Source organism: Onychostruthus taczanowskii, unplaced genomic scaffold (assembly GCF_017590055.1).
Source record: "Onychostruthus taczanowskii isolate IOZ18803 unplaced genomic scaffold, ASM1759005v1 scaffold20, whole genome shotgun sequence".
Taxonomy (NCBI): domain Eukaryota; kingdom Metazoa; phylum Chordata; class Aves; order Passeriformes; family Passeridae; genus Onychostruthus; species Onychostruthus taczanowskii.
The window spans coordinates 11,215,874-11,231,754 of record NW_024499240.1 but is presented as its reverse complement, the minus strand read 5'-3'; the positions used below and the strand labels follow the sequence as shown (position 1 = coordinate 11,231,754).

General features: G+C 39.1%; 1 long non-coding RNA gene across 2 annotated transcripts; it reads left to right on the top strand.

Moving 5' to 3' along the window:
- Positions 1-15,515, top strand: LOC121335284. Of its 2 annotated transcripts, XR_005952542.1 has the most exons (6): positions 1-3,430; positions 3,567-3,656; positions 6,635-6,821; positions 10,273-10,407; positions 11,500-11,564; positions 12,129-15,515. It is a non-coding gene; the product is annotated as an uncharacterized LOC121335284 (long non-coding RNA). The 2 variants fall into 2 exon arrangements; XR_005952541.1 differs by having other exon boundaries at positions 1-3,656.
- Positions 15,516-15,881: the final 366 nt, after the last annotated feature.

Below are 15,881 nucleotides of genomic sequence, written 5' to 3'. Positions count from 1 at the left end.
CCTTAGAAAAAAGAAAAGGCCAGCTGTAGCAAGGCATTTAAAGATTATTTTGTTTCCTGGACATGTATACATACAAATGGATGAGAATCTAGAATCCCAAATCAGGATTTGGGATTTCTCTCTTTAAGAACACAGCATGTGTTGAATATGGTGCCCACAGCAGAAAGGGCATAGAACTGGCATGGCATAGAGATAACCAGAAGGAAATTTTAAATCTGTGTAGAGTAGTAAAGTTGATTTTGTTAAAATTTGGCCATTCTGCAGAAAGAAAGGATTATACATAGTTCAGATCATGCCAAAATGAGAATTGTGGCTCCACAGCTTTGCTTTTGACACTGTAGAGAGGAGGGTAATGTTGAATGTCCTTGGTTCTAGCTTCAGGCTATGTATTCTAAATTCATCAGTTACTGGATAATATACAGACCTGGAAATGAACAGGATAAACAGACTTGGAAGTTGTAGTTCAAACCCAGAAATTCCCCCTCACAATTATCTCTTTTGTTACAGGGTTTGAATTAGAGGACCTCAATTTCTTTGCAGATTATTTCAAGTCACCAGAGAACAGTTAGGGTGGGGAGTAGGAGATGGTGCATTAGCATCAGAACATGCATTAATTGCTGAGAAATGGCAGACATTGCACTGGCTCATCCCCACCTGCTTATTTTCAGACAGCATCAAATTAAATTCTGCAGGACAAAGCAAACTCAGTCGACCTTTAGGAGCATACAGCATTTCATTAATTTCTCTTGATACCTAAAGCTGTATTTTGATGCAAGAGCATGGCTTGCTCTCAACATTCAGATAAGCAAATCTTTTTTGTGACTGGCAGAAAGGTAAGTTGTGAACAGAAAGGTAAGTTTATGAACAGAACACAGCTATACAATCCAGCACTGCATTTTCTCACAGTAAGCATTGTGCCCCATGTGGCTGCCACATGTTTGTTATGACCAGTTTCAGAAAATACTGGAAGAGCTTCCTTAAGGCTTCATGTATTTCAAGCAAAGGTTTAAGAGTGACTAGTCTATCATCTTCCTGTTGAGTAGTCTGTGAATAGATTTAACAGAATTAAAGATTAAAAACTCAATTTGGACATCCTGAATTTTTGAGTGCAACTAAACTTGTAAAGTGTCGAAACTCCTTGTCACCCTAGGAAAGAATCTCACCTGTTGACAGACTTGCAGCTTAACCTGGGTATCTGCATTCTTCCTCCACCCCCCTTCATTTTCTTTGCAGATCCTTTCAGGTCTTTGCAATCCAGAACAATTCCCACCAATGGATCCAATACAGGAATTTATATTTCCTCCTGAGCTAGTGGTAGACCTTACTGATATTTGTTATCCCAAGCATAACTGAGTTCCTACAAATTTTGAAAACCTGATGTTTTTGTGAAACTGAAAGATCTGTTCTCAGATAAATAGAAGATGCTAGTTTTAGTCACACATAATGAGACATTTCAATGTGAATAATCTACATGTTAACATTATTACAAATACCTAACTTTTTCAAAAAAGAAATTGCCTCTGCAAAATCAACTCTTTTTTTTTTTTTTTTTACTGTAGTGTTTTCTCTGAAAGATCCCAAATGAACTTCTCTATCTTTTCTGTCTTGTATTCTCTGTTGGATGGCTTCTTCCAGCGGGGACATAGACCCTAACAACCTGAAACTGGACTTAGGTGCAGGTCCACAGGAAAGGCAATGGACTAGAAAAGGAAAGAAGAGTGTTAATTGCAGTAGTTATGGAAATTCACAGAAGGACAGATGAAAAGTTGAAAGGGGAGGAGGAGGAGGAAAGGCTCATGACAGAGGCAAGAGATCTGTGAGAATGGTAGTGCAGGATTTACCCACACCAGACTGAGTAGAATCCAAGCAGTCAGGTTCAGACTCTTTTTTTTAATCCTCACTCATGTTTCAGTAGCTTATTGCAAAATTCTTTGTTTGCATTTCTTTTGCAAATATTCGTGGGCAGTTCCTGCTGCTATTACACAACCACCTCACAAGCACAAAAGTTCACTTGAGTTCTGAAAATGCGTGGCACAGTTCTTTGGTTTGTCATGATATCAGAGTGCTATTTGCTGCAAGGCAGTTGGCTTTGTAAACACTTGTCAGTGCAACTTTCGTATTAAATGATTGCCTCTCAGTGCAGAACATTCATAGTAAGGCATAAAATCCTTTATGAAACCATGAAAGGGAAAGTAAATCTGCCTTTCTGCTACTTGCCCTGCCTTTGAGACTCATGTTTACAATGCAAGTATTAATGTTTTACAAATGTTATACTTGGATTAAGATCATGGCTAAACTGCTGCTGGTTGATAAAGCTGGTCAGACAGAAAGAAGATGCCACCATCTGCTCTGCATGTTCAGATTGAGCTGCCAGGAGGAGTGCACTGCTTCTCCAGCCCACACAAGGTATCCATAGCAGTAAGATTATGATTGGTTTCACAGACACCAAGTGGTTTTTTTTTTGTTTTTCAGGTATGTCATTTACCTAGAAGGCCAGTCCAGAGTTGCAACAGGTCTTTGGCTTGTCCACTGGTGTTTTAATTGCATTTTCTGCAAAGATAGGTGTTTCTCAGGGATTGCTTTTGCATATTTTGAAGCCATGATTCCACATGGCACTTGTCAAGTATGAAAAGAACATACATGATATCCTCGGGAGGAAAAAAAGGCTATATATATGTATATACACATATATATGTATATAGGTAAGAAACAAGGTGGCAGAAAACCACTTTGATTAACATAAATACTGATCAACCATCCCAAGGAGACAATACTTCTGGAAAGACAAATTTTTAAAACATTTATGTACTGCAGAAACTAGTCTGGGTCTAGCATGGTAGATACATGACTCAGCAAATAGGGATGTAGTGATCCTCCCTAAGAGAACACACTTCTTGTATTCTGCCACATATGCAGTGAGACTTTAGCATCCTGATTTCCCCTGAAGTCCAGTAACATTGCTTTACATTATACACAAGGGAAATCTTTCAGAATCTTCAGAGTAGGAAAAAGAAACATAATATTAATCTTCTCCTACTATTTATTTTGTGTGTCTCTTACAATGTCATTTAGTTCATTCTTATTTCAGTTTCCTGAGCAATAATATAATTATGATATAAGCTCAGCACCACAGGAACCTCAGGTGAAAAGCTTCATTAATGTCTCACTGCCTGTCATGACAGTGGTTCATACTGGCAGTAGTCAAATCTACCAATCTTTGTCATTTCCATCACAGAGAACGGCTCGAGCAACAAAGAACTGTGATTTTCCATGAGAAGAGAACAACACAGATTTCTCCCCCTGGCCTGAGGAAGCTGAGGGAATGGCCGTTGAGGGGTAGAAAAGTAAACCTGGTTTCTGTCAACAGAGATGATATGAGAGAGGACTTCTGAAGGGAACAGTAGATTAAATCACATTAAAAAGTACAAAGGTAGACTTCAGTTAAGATTGAATAAAACAAATACAATTTCTAACAAGTCTTTTGGTGGAATAAATGGGGTTATGGGACAGCTCCCTGTTACATATAAGAAGGGCAAGCTGAAAAATAATCTCATTGTTTGTTGAAGTCTTTAGGAAGACACATTGTAAGCAGGGGATCATCCTGGGACTCAAACCCAACCTCACCAGCTGGCACATCTGTCCTTTGGCATCAGAAGGTAAGCTTTGGCTCCCCTGCCAAATATCTTTGAGATGGGCAGAACACTGCAACAGAGAATATGTCTGTGGGTATCAGTTTTCAAATACTACTGTGCATTCCTAGATGAGTTAGAATGGTACATTCAGGAGAATGGAGAATATTGTCCTGATATTTACTTGCAAAAAGTATTTGCCAGTAGGATTTGCCAGTAGAAAACACTGTCCTCTTTGACAAGGCAAAAGGAAATGGCATCTAGCCACCTCAGGAAAGCAAGGTGGGTGTGCCTGACAGGTAGGAAAGGCCTCCTTTCTACCCTCTGGTTATGTCACTCCATTTATCAGGTTAGCTTTGTCTTGTAACTCCAGCACTGTTTGCTTTTCTTGCTTTTTTCTGTCACTTTTTAAGAAAAACTCGTTCATTCTCTAGTGCTATGCACCTAGAAACTTCTCTTGAAGCCCCTGGTACTTTTGTGGATATAAGTCTGTGTATGTACATGTGCACAGTGTTTAAATAACACTCCAGTAATCAAGCCAAAGCAAGTCTCATCCTTGCAACATAGAATCTGTGACAAGTTTGGAAAATCTTGGCAACAGTTTCTGCAGTCTTTGAACTAAATGTGTACAGGGCTGATTCCCCATCTTATTGCAGTGCTTGATAGTTACTTAAAACGTACTGTAATTAAATGATGTTAATGGTCTGAAGTGCTTTTGAAGTAGAAAGAGGATAGTTGTATTTAAACCTAAATAACTGATTTTCTGACTATCACTAGCATTTTAAGACATATATTTTCTAGAAAGTATAAAATAATCAGTATTTTATGTGATGAAGAACTATGGCATTCATATAGGGAAATCTATATAGATTAGCCTTTCTGCTCAAAGGCTAGATCCTGCTAAATCCATATTGGCCTTAATATATATTCTTTTGCACAGACTGAAGAAAATTTGAATCTGCAATGCAGAAATGGTTCCTTCTTGCCACACATTCAATAACAAACTGCAGTTTTCTCCAACAGATGGTAAAAGATTCTTTTAAATGATCCGTTCCTTGCTGGCTGTGAGCATACTGACATAAATGCCAAGGAGTTCACTGTTTCTGTTCTCATCCTGTACTCTGTAAAGTTAAGACCCTGATGCTTCAGAAGTTTCATTCAGGTTCCTGTGTAGTTATTAGGAATATTTCCATTATTTCCAGTAGGCGTTGAAGCATGCAGGCTACTCCTGCTTGGAAGTAGCTAAGAAAATTCTGGCATTCTTCCATCACCTCTCCCACTTTTTTCAGCTAGATATCTTCTGCTTCTTGGGGCCTCTTACTGTTTTTCCCTCTCTCTTAAATGTGTGTTTGTGTCCCTTTCAGACACAAATTCAGGCTGCCTGAATATTTGCAATATGTGGGAAAATGCCATATTGTCACACAGTCTTCAGCAATAAGCTCATTTCTGACCTCTACTCACTAACTGATTAGCGATTTGCAATGAATAATCCTGAGTTGTGGTTGCAGCTACTCAAAAAATAAGGTCCTAAGGACTGTGACCAAAGGCGGCAGCATGTGGCATTGGCGCGTAGGGGTGAGGAAACGTGTCCTTGTTCCTGTGCTCTTAGGTATCCCTCTAGTGGATATGAGGAGAAGAACGGCGTGGGTAGAGGGAGACCCAGCCACAAAGCCCCGTGTTGTGATTGAAGTCAGTGAAGGAGTGACCACAGGAGTCTGTGCCAAGCCTGCCACCAGAGGGTCTGTCCCCAAAGCACTGCCCACTGCAGGGCAGCTCACTAACGTGTGGCCTCATGCCGGATGAGTGCCTCTGCCCATAAGAAGTTGGCTGGCTGTGGCAGGTTTCCCATGAAAAATAAAAAGATTCCCATGAGCTGAAATCCTGCAAAACCTGTGTTGGCAGCAGTAAAAGTGCTTTTGCTGCCCAGAAGTTTTGAGCCATAGTGATGATTTGAGAAACAAACAGCCTGGAAGAGGAAATTCAGGAGAAATGTGTTAGTTCCTTCCACAAATTACAAAAAAAAATCCTAGCCTGCTTTGTCCAATGACAAATTTTGTCACAGAGCTAAAGCTATCACAGAGGGTATTTCAGAGTCTTGCCTTTCAAAGAGAGATGGTTGCACCCAAGAATAGTGGAGGTGGGGACAACAAAATGAGCAAAATACTGCTGGCAATCAAAAGGTCAATTTGAAGAGCAGGAAGTTATCTATCAGCTGTCACATGGATAACATGTGAGTTGAAGCAGTCTCACCATGGAAAATTAACAGCATTTTTTGGGGAGGCTGCTTCTGCCACTCGCTTTCATGCTGATTCGCCTCTTTGATTAACTCTGCTGACACAATGAAAAGGCACATGGATCTGTTTTTTTTTTTTTTTTGCAAGACTTGTCAACAGAAAGTGCAGATGAAAACCTGGCTGTCAGTTCTCCCTCTTGTCCCTGTCAGCTGCTGGCTCTTTGTTTGGGGTAGTTTGATGTGACCATTGCTTCAGTAAAGCAATGTAAATCCTGCTGAGAGGATTTTCCATCTCTGACAAGACATATTGTTCAACATGTAATCCTGATTTTTACATTTGTCATGAGACTATTACATGAGACTATAGTAAAGATCTGATCTGCTAACCCCTACTTTAAATGTTCACAAACTCAGGGTCCTTATCACAGTGGGAACTCCATGTCCTGGAGAAGAAACCACTATTTTCTAAGTTGAAATTAAACTAAAAGAACATACTGGCCATATATATGCCAAGACCAGAGTGCTTTTCCAGCACTCTGAAATCACCAAACTGCTGATGAAGTGAAAATGTTGGTATGTTTCCTTACATGTAGATAACCTCAAGTGATGTCCCTGTTTAGTAGAACTGCCCAGGATTAGCTTAATACTTCAAGAAAGTAAAAAGTTTAACTGAAACTTTAGGCAATGGTAACACCTAAAATACAAGAAATAATATATTTTAATCAATTTCTGACATTGATGGAATTTTTCCTTTTTCTTTTTTTCCCGTTAGGATGACTTCATTTCAGTCTTCTGACAGGCTGAAAGACAGGAAAATGCCCTGTCCATAGCGAATTGTGGGAAGCTAGTCCTTTTCCATCCAGGCACAAACAGCATTGTAGAGCTGAATATTTTATTTGGAGGCATTGGCTCAACCACACTCTGTGCAAGAAAGTCCTGTAAGACTTCCTTATAGGAAGGTACTGGATATTTTAATGTATTTTACCAAAACGTAGGAATCACAGAGGGAAGCATGGGATTTGCTTGACTGTGCCAGTAGAGATCCCATCACCAGCTGCTCACAATGTGTTTGACCTGTCCTCTCTAACAACAGATTAGCTCTTGATATAACTTATACTGATTCATTTATACTTCTCACATACTTCACAGTGTCTTTAGCTTCCTGTAACTTATAAAGAAGGGTGTGTTCACTTTAGTCTGGTGTTTATTTTTACCTGGCAATGGAAAGATCACATGCTGAATGAAGGCTGTAGACTGGCAATGGAGGAAATTTTTTTCCCTCCACCAGGTCTGTGTAGAAAATTAGAATATAGGAGAACTCTGCTTGTCAGCTTTCTTTTCAGATTCCATCTGGAACTGTTATAATGAGTATTTTGCCCTTCTAACTTTTCATTCTTAAGCCTCTGCTAATTGTAACATGAAGCTGCTGATAGATTTGACACTGTGAGCAATCTTTTATATTTTTGTAGATTTCCTGGTATTTCAGGGTGCAGATGCACTCCTTACCCTCAAGGTGTTGTGTAGATCAGGCTGTTCTGACACAGCTCAGACAGGGACACAGCTTTGAGAGATGCAAGAGCTCAGCAGAATTTAGTTAAACTGTCCAGTGGCCCTCAGGACAAATAAATGAAATAACCTACTGCAGCATCTCTGTGATTGTTCAAGCCTGAAAGATCTATTTGCAAAGCTACAGTATGAAAAGGAGAGGTGATTAGCATGTGGAAAAGTTTGTTTGTTGGAAGACTTCAAATTAAAAAAATTTAAATTTCATAATGAATTTTCATCCTTTTTTGTTTGTTTTGTTGCGAAGTTTAAAAACTTTTAAATTAAATTTGTGCTGCTTCTTAGCAATTTTCCACTAAAAGCTATCAGCATCAGCCAAGAATTTGTTTTTTGTCCTGTAAAAGATTAAAAATATATTTTTACAGCATACTCTTTACTCAGCAAAAGCCCACCAAAACATAAATGTTGAAATGTTGGAACATTTTCATAGTCCCCAATAATAGTCTGTTTTAAGTTAATGTGAACTGTCAGCAGTTCAACAACAAAGAGCACCAAAGATGTATTTTTATTAGGTAGGTCTGAAATTATTTCAATTACAGGCTGACTTTGAAATAATAAGAGGGGATTGATGATGAGAACTTAAATAGCAAAAAAATGGAAGAAAACATTTTTCAGTCTAGTCAACATTGGCCAGAATAGTAATTTACCTGTCTCTTTAGCAAGATGGGCAAGAAGGAATTAGAATGATTCCTGACTGTATTCCTGACTTCAGATGGATTTTCTCTGAAGTAAACAGTATGAAATGTGATTGTTTGAAGCAGTGGTGATGCTGAAGTCTGCAAAGGTATAGCTTGCTTCTCTTTTTTTGGGCTAATTCACCTCAATTCTGTCAATCTTCTCCATATAGGTTCTGGCCTCTGATAATTTTTTTCCTGCTCTGCTTTTCACTATTTCCAACTGTTCCCAATCAAATATCATGTCACCCTTTAGTGGCTTCAGTTCTGACTCCTGTTACTCCTGCATGAACACGTTTCAGGAATAACCACCAGGCCAATATTGTCACACTCAAGGACAGCATAAAGTTGAAGGTAAAGCAGAGCATTTGGAGCCCTGCACTTTTATGCTGTGCTGACAGATTCCTCTCTCTTTTAAGAAAATGGTAAAAAAGTGGGTAGAAATTGGTAGAAAAAGTGTTACTGATGGAAAGAGGTCAAAAAAGGAAGAGGAATAGGAAATTTGTATTTTCTCTCATAGAGTGATTTAGAAGGAAAGGTAATCCTGCTGTAGCTGTAGAGCTGTAACCTCCTAAAGAAGGAAAAACCATGAGATGTTAAATTGATACTGATTGAATAATTTTCTCCTAATAAACACAGGAGGTTTAAATAAATAAATGAGGTGGAAGCCTGAGATTCAAAGAAACAAAAAAAAAAAAAAAGAAAGTATTTTTCTTCTCTGACGAAACTCTTTCTGTGCCTTGTATACAGACACATAGTCAAATATAAATTCCCTTGTAGTTCACTTGAAACCCAATTTATTTTTTCCTATAATTATTTACGTAACAGGTGAATTGCATATGGGAGGGTAGGAACATTTTTCATGGGAACAAATAGGGTGGTTGTTATTCCAAGAATGGAAGATAAAGAAATGGCTGTGTACTGTCTACTCAGAATGCACCAGATGTACAGGTAAAACAAAGTATTAATGGTGGGTTCAATGCCCATATGGGCCATTCACTTAAGAGTTGGACTCAACGATCCCTTCCAACTCACAATACCCTATGGTTCTGTCATACTTGTTTCTTACCTTTCTAAATAACCTTAAAGCTGAACTACATGACCAGGAGTTGCTTTCAGCCTCTTCTACTTCTCTTGAAACCCTCTAATGGTGTTCCCAATTCAGATAAATTAATCTTTTATGAAAATAAGTGGCCTGAGTGCTGCTGAAGCAGAATGGAACAGCAGGTCTTGTGCTGTTGGTATTACACAAGGCAGTACAGACAAAATGAGCAGTGTTATTATGGGATGAACAAAGGGTATCTTGGATAGATAACAGGACTGTAATCTTATTGAGCAAAGACTAATTCTGTCTTACATATATTGGTCAAATCCTCCTAAAATTAGTGACAATCATTACAATCCTCAACAATCTCTTTTATTGCTGTAATGAGTGTCTTCTTGAGAAAGTGAGTATCTGACAAGTTGCATTGCTTGCATGAGTAGTGACATTGATGATGATGGGGTCAGAATTGTGTGTAAATAATGATAAATTAATATGGAAATAATAACATATGAATGGTATGAAGTTTCAGGGGAAAAAGCTAACAGGTCCTAGTTAACATTAGAGTTGGATTGTAGGCCTGTAGCAAACAACAGTTTCAAAGAATATATGTTAATTTCTACATGTTTAGTATTAGCTTTTATAGTTCATTGCTGGCTTGCATTTTTTAAGCTTTTCTTTTTGTCAGCCTGATGAGTTAAAGCTCTATTTACATCTTTGGAAGCACTGTCAGAGGAGGTATTTCCAAAATGCAATGTCAGTATTTTAATGACACTGACTGTGTGCTGTAAACAATCCCTTGGTTCCATTTGGCTTGCTGTTTTAGTGCATGCTTTATCTCCAGCTGCAGATGCAACATGCAGTTCTATATAGGGATTATCATATCTGGCATCAGATAATCAAACTAGTTTACAGAGCTGTTTTTACATTTCCAGTATTCTTTTAAAGACTAGATTGTGTTTTCATTGGCATTTTTAGTTGTTTGAATTTTTTTTGTTTGTTTGTTCCTATAGCAACTCTGTTTTTCTGCCCTGGAGTCTTAACCTGACAGCTTTTAATACACAGTCATAGAAAATAGACAATTTTAATATGTATCTTGATAGGTAAAATTCTGGATGTTCACTTCTGCAGGAATTGGTGGCTTCAGCTTTAAACCTCAAGTCCAAAACAATTCTGTGTGCCATGTGAAACGTGTTGGTGGAGCATTTGGGGGGAAGGTACTAAACCATCACTCTTTGTTGTAATTGCAGCTGTGGCAGCCAACAAGTAAGTTGATTTAACTAAATCAAAGGAGTGATTTAACTAAACTTAATTAAAGATGACAAGACTAAATGAAAAAGGAACTTCAGTCCTGAACCCTCCTTGGAGGGTTATCCTGATGACATCATCTTTTTATCTCTTTGGCAGTAAATCTTGGATAGAGGTGTGAAAATTCTCTGGCCTCCTGGCATGGTATTCACTTACTGTCTGAAAGCCAGAACAAAGCCACGGAGGCAGTTTTCCTCTGATCTGATCTGTATAAATCCCAACAATTTAGGCCTCTTTGAGGCATGATGGCATGAATTTCATTCCAGATATTCAGTGAAAATGGTTTTTATCCTAATACATAGGTATGCTCATCAGCCCTTTGTGCCACAGCTCTCCTGTACTTTGACTGCCTTGCCCTTCCCTGTCCTGTCCATTCTCCAGGGAATTTGCATCCCCCTGTTGAGAAGCTAAAGAGAAAACTACTGAAAAGCTCATTTTCTCTCCTTTGTTGCCGTTGCCAAAAAAAAAAAAAAAAACACCACCCAAAAAAGCCCACAAGAAGAACTTGCTGAATCAGCCTAACCTCAGGCATGGTAGGTTAATAAGAAACTAAAACATAGAATGGGGTGATTTATTGGCACCAGTAGGAGTTTGGCCATGTACACGTAATGTCATTTGCAATCTGCATTAAGAGGCTAAAATAAAAGGGGATTTTTCTAATGTTCCTTTTGGGAGCAGGTGTCCACTCCATTTTACCCTGGAAAGAAATATAGATGTGTTAATCACTGGTGGACAGCACCAGTGATTGGAAAATAAAAAGTGACATGAGAGAAGGTATTTTGCCCAGTTACTGGGTAATAGTTTCTTCTGAGGCAAATCAGCATAATTTCATTGACTGTCAAGACACAGCAGGAAACCCAAGTTTTCTTCTGAAATCCCAACCCAGCAGCAACCTTCCCCAGTCCTAAGAGCATCCTGATGAATTCCATGAATCAGAACAAAAGCTATCATCCTAGAGCCCATGCAATATCCAGAAAAAGCAGAACCATCCCTCCCTTTTTTTAACTTTGGATTACTGCTAACATCCTAACTGCCCTATCTCATCTGCAGATGATAAATATGTAACTCAGAATTGAATATGAACCACTTCTCGGACATAAAGCCAGCTCTGCAAGGTAATGCAAGATCCAACTTATAGTAAACTCTTACTTTTGACTTCTAAATCTGCACATTAGAAATAAATAGGTAAACAGTGCCAGCACTGAAATCTTGGTAAGTGCTTGGTAAGTGGTGGTGGCAGGTGTATGAATTGAGCACCCTAAAATCCTCTGGGACAGGGTTTATGGTTCAATATGGTTTGGGTAAAGAAGACCTGAGGAGTTGGCTTTTCTGTGGACTCTTGCATGAGTGGTAGCGTTTGGCTGATGACTATTTCTGGGAGAAATTGCTTATATTTTTAATTTTGCTGAAGATATTGCTCACAAAGATACTGTTCAACTCTGGTTATGATTAGAATAAGTTCAGAACAGGTTTGGGAAAAGAGGAAAATTCCATTTTTGGTTAAGTCTTATATTAACTATAAGACAAGGAATAGGACTGTGATTGGCATATGTCAGTAGTGTATGTATTTCATATTCTTCTGGGTATCCATTACCTGACTATTAGCCTGACAATGAGGAAGTGCAGTACAGTACCAGCTCTGGCTGGGTTTCACATACCATGTCTTCTCTCTCACACAGATGGAACACGTAACCCACAACTAGTGGACTATGCCCTTTTATTCAAATTTCTTCTAGAGTCACTGAAGTTATTTGGATAACCGCTGATGTGCTTTGCCTCTGCTTTCTTCAAAATGAGATGACAAGAAAATGCACCCTCACCCTTTGTGTTTTGTGTCTTTCCAGAGTAATGCCTTCAATCTGCTCTTCCATGTCTTGTGCTTCCCTCCCTCCAGGGGTTGGCAGGACAGAGCAGTAGCCTGCTGCAGAGTACTTATTTCTGTACAATGAGGCAGGAGCCAACTTCCCTCCCCATATCAGTCCTAGCCAACAATGATTACACAAGCGTTTCTGCAGAAAGCAGGGCAAGATGGCCATGATGACATTGTTTCCTGACAATAGCCACCTCACAGGTTTTCCATTGCACTCATCCTTTGGCACTGTACAAGGAGATACATCTGGAGTTGCTTAATACCTTGTCATTGGGCCCAAATTTTTGTTTATAAGTTAAACAGGGAAAAAAAGGAATAAAAAAATTAAAGTAGTAAAGCACAGTAGCAATTATGAAATAAAGAGTAAGATTTTACCAGCCATTCTCTCATCAATGCATGTCCAGTCGGAAAACAAACTAAAAAAACACTCTGGGAGACTGGAAAATAGGAAATGTCTGATGAAACTATGTCAAGTTTCATCAGACATTTCTGATAACATGTTTAAACATAAGTTTAAACAAATCTGTTGTGCTCTAGGCTAAAAATGTCTCCATGAAAAAGGACACAAATTACATCAGGCAGACCTGCAGGTCCCTCTCTTCTAATAGCAGCCAGCTAGAGATTCCTACCTCAGCCTGCCTTAGGAATTGGGGTTGGGAATTCTGCATCCATCCACTTCTGCTTCCTTCCGTGCAGGATATCCAGCAGTCAGTGTTTCTCAGTGGTAGAACTTCTCATACTCATAGAAGTCATAACCAAGGTAAAGAACCTTCATGGGCTGTGCTGTGCAGAAAACTTGTTAACAACTTAGAATTTAAAGAAAGATGAATTTGCTATTCAGTCACCAGGAGATGATGTACTATCTCCAGGAATGCACTAAGAACTGTAGGCTTTCTTTGCAAACATCATGGCCCCCACAATTCAATGCAGTCTCATTCAACTGTATTGCATAGTGGAACCTTGTAAGTCAGTTCCTGTAATGTGAGCCTCTCAGGCTGAGAGCTCTCCTGTGCTGTGGAGGTATGAGCTTAATTACCTGTTCAATTACAAGAATGCCACTGTTCACTAGAGGTAAGTTGGTTGATTTCCCAACCTTTTGTAACTTGAGAAAATTGAGCTATGTGTGTGCAATGAAATTTGTGTGGCTGATAAGGAACATGCATTTGTGAAATACAGTAAGGGATTTTTTTTTTCCTTAGCAAAATTATTTTTTTATGTTTTATTTTGGTTTCCTAAAGACAAACCTGGATGGGCTTAGATTATAGATCAGTTCTGCTGTCCTAAAGATCAGAAAACCAGATGACACCTTTAGCCACTTACTGACTGCAAGCATTCCTGCAGACAGAATTAGAACTGTCATACACACACACACATATATATATACGACACCATCTTGGTAGAACAAGATAGAAGCACCAGTTCTCTTGTCCTGCCAAGTAAAAGACCTGTCATTAATGTGTTTCATGCTACACTGGAACAGTTCTGGAGTTACCTCAAGAACTTGAAACAATTTGCATGCAATTTTGTAAGTACCTGCAACAAAGAGCAGATCACAAGTAGTACCATTTTGTCACTTCTACATCCAGTTTGAGAGTAAGAACTGTTATCTGATTTTTTTCTGTTCTTCCAGCATATGGAAAATCCCAAGGATCAGAATGAGACGCTGTACAAATTAATGATGGGTGATGTATCAATATTTCAGTAAAACAGAGATTCTAAAAGTACATACTGCCAAGTATTTCTAGGCACAGATATATTACCACCCAAGTAACACACCAGTTTAGCTCTGCTTCCTGGCAGCCCACCTCAGGCCTGCTCCACATCATCAGATCTCTCTGAACCACTAACTCTGGCCTCTCCCAGAGGTGGAATGTAATCACTGCTATTCACTGCCTTGTCACCACTCACTTCTCCTCTGCCTTACCCACAGTTTTGCCCCTTCTTTCCAGCAAAATGCTGAAGCAGGACCAAGTTGATGCATTCATCCCAGATGAGGAGAGAGCACGAGGTGGGGAAGTGGCACTGGAGGTAGGAAGGGTTAAGAGCAGGACAGGATCCCAGTACCAGCTGTTTTCCTAACAGAGGTGAGGTTGCCCATAGCAACCATCAGCAGAGCAGATGTGCAGCAGGTGACCAAGAGGGAAAGGTGGAGAGGAGGGCCGAGAGGGGAACCATGACAACATGAGTTCATTATAGGTGTGGCAGCTCAGCTGTGCCAAACAACTGGCACTCTGACAGACACTTCTTTGGAAAGGAGGTTTTAAAGTGATCCAGTGGCAGCTGTATGAGTCTTGATGGAACATTTCCCTATGAGGAGGGCAGTCTGGAAAGCAAATGTAAAGGTATTTGAGAGGGAGAAAAGGAAATACCTGAGCTGAGCCAGTGTAGATATACATACAAATCAATATTCAGCTTTGATAGCTGATAGTTCAAAGCCATAAAATTAACAGTGAGATCACATTTAACAACATCATTCTGTAACCAAACACTAGCATAAGAAACAACTCTGGAGATGCTCAACAGGTATTGCATTAGTTCAGATCCTGAGCTCATTTACATAAACACATTGATTTTCATTTATTTCACTGATGACAGTGCAGGCTTAAATTAGCATAGTATATAAAGGAGGGTGACCTGCACACACCCTCACATAAGTCACATTTAATCTAAGTCTGTAGAGATAAAAAAAGATCTTATTCCTTTACATCGGTAAAATTTTCCTGTTCCTTTCTCTTGGTAAAGTGTGAGAAACTACAGCTAATGGGAAAAGCTCAACTGGTGACGAGCTTTGTAGTTTTGTCATATCAAAGATTTTAGGGAGCTGACAACGGGTATTATTATATCTTTGTGTTTCCTTTCCTTAAAATGTGGTTTTAATAATTCCTGATTTTTCTTCTTAGCTTTTTTATTGATTTAGACAAATGCTCTCATTTTAGAATGAGCAACCAATGTAATCAGTGGCTTGGGTTTAGAATTAATGGACAAATATTTGCTAATATTAAGGTGAAAATTCTTCCTCTGAATGTGGTATTTTTGAAGTTAGTATTTTGGGAATTTCATTGAGCTCTTAACTGGAATCTGCAAAAATGTTTATTGAATAAAACTTGTATGCACTGTACTGCTATTTCATGGCACTGGGATCTATCACCAGTATTGTTTCAAGGATAAAATAGTAACAAAATCTGGTATGAGATGAAATCTGGCTCCTATTGACAATAAGAATGATCATGTTTTCCCTCCTGTGGCCCAGTGATTTGTTCCATTTATACACCTGGTAACTGGTCATTTCAAGAGTTTTAGTCACAGCAACACTGCACTTAAATCTGATGGAAATTTGCAGCTGCATACAGTCTAGAAAGAAGCTTGTGTTCTCTAAGTTGGTTTGGGGGTTTGGCCTTTTGGGGAGCAAAGAACTGGGCTGCAATTGCACCTCTAGTCCTACACCAGCACAGAGAGCATTCCCCGTGTTGTCTCCAGCTCTGTGCTGCTGTGTGTTTGGCAGCCTATCTTTTTTACATAGTACTTAAAGGACCTCCACTAGCACAGTGGATGTGTTTATGCT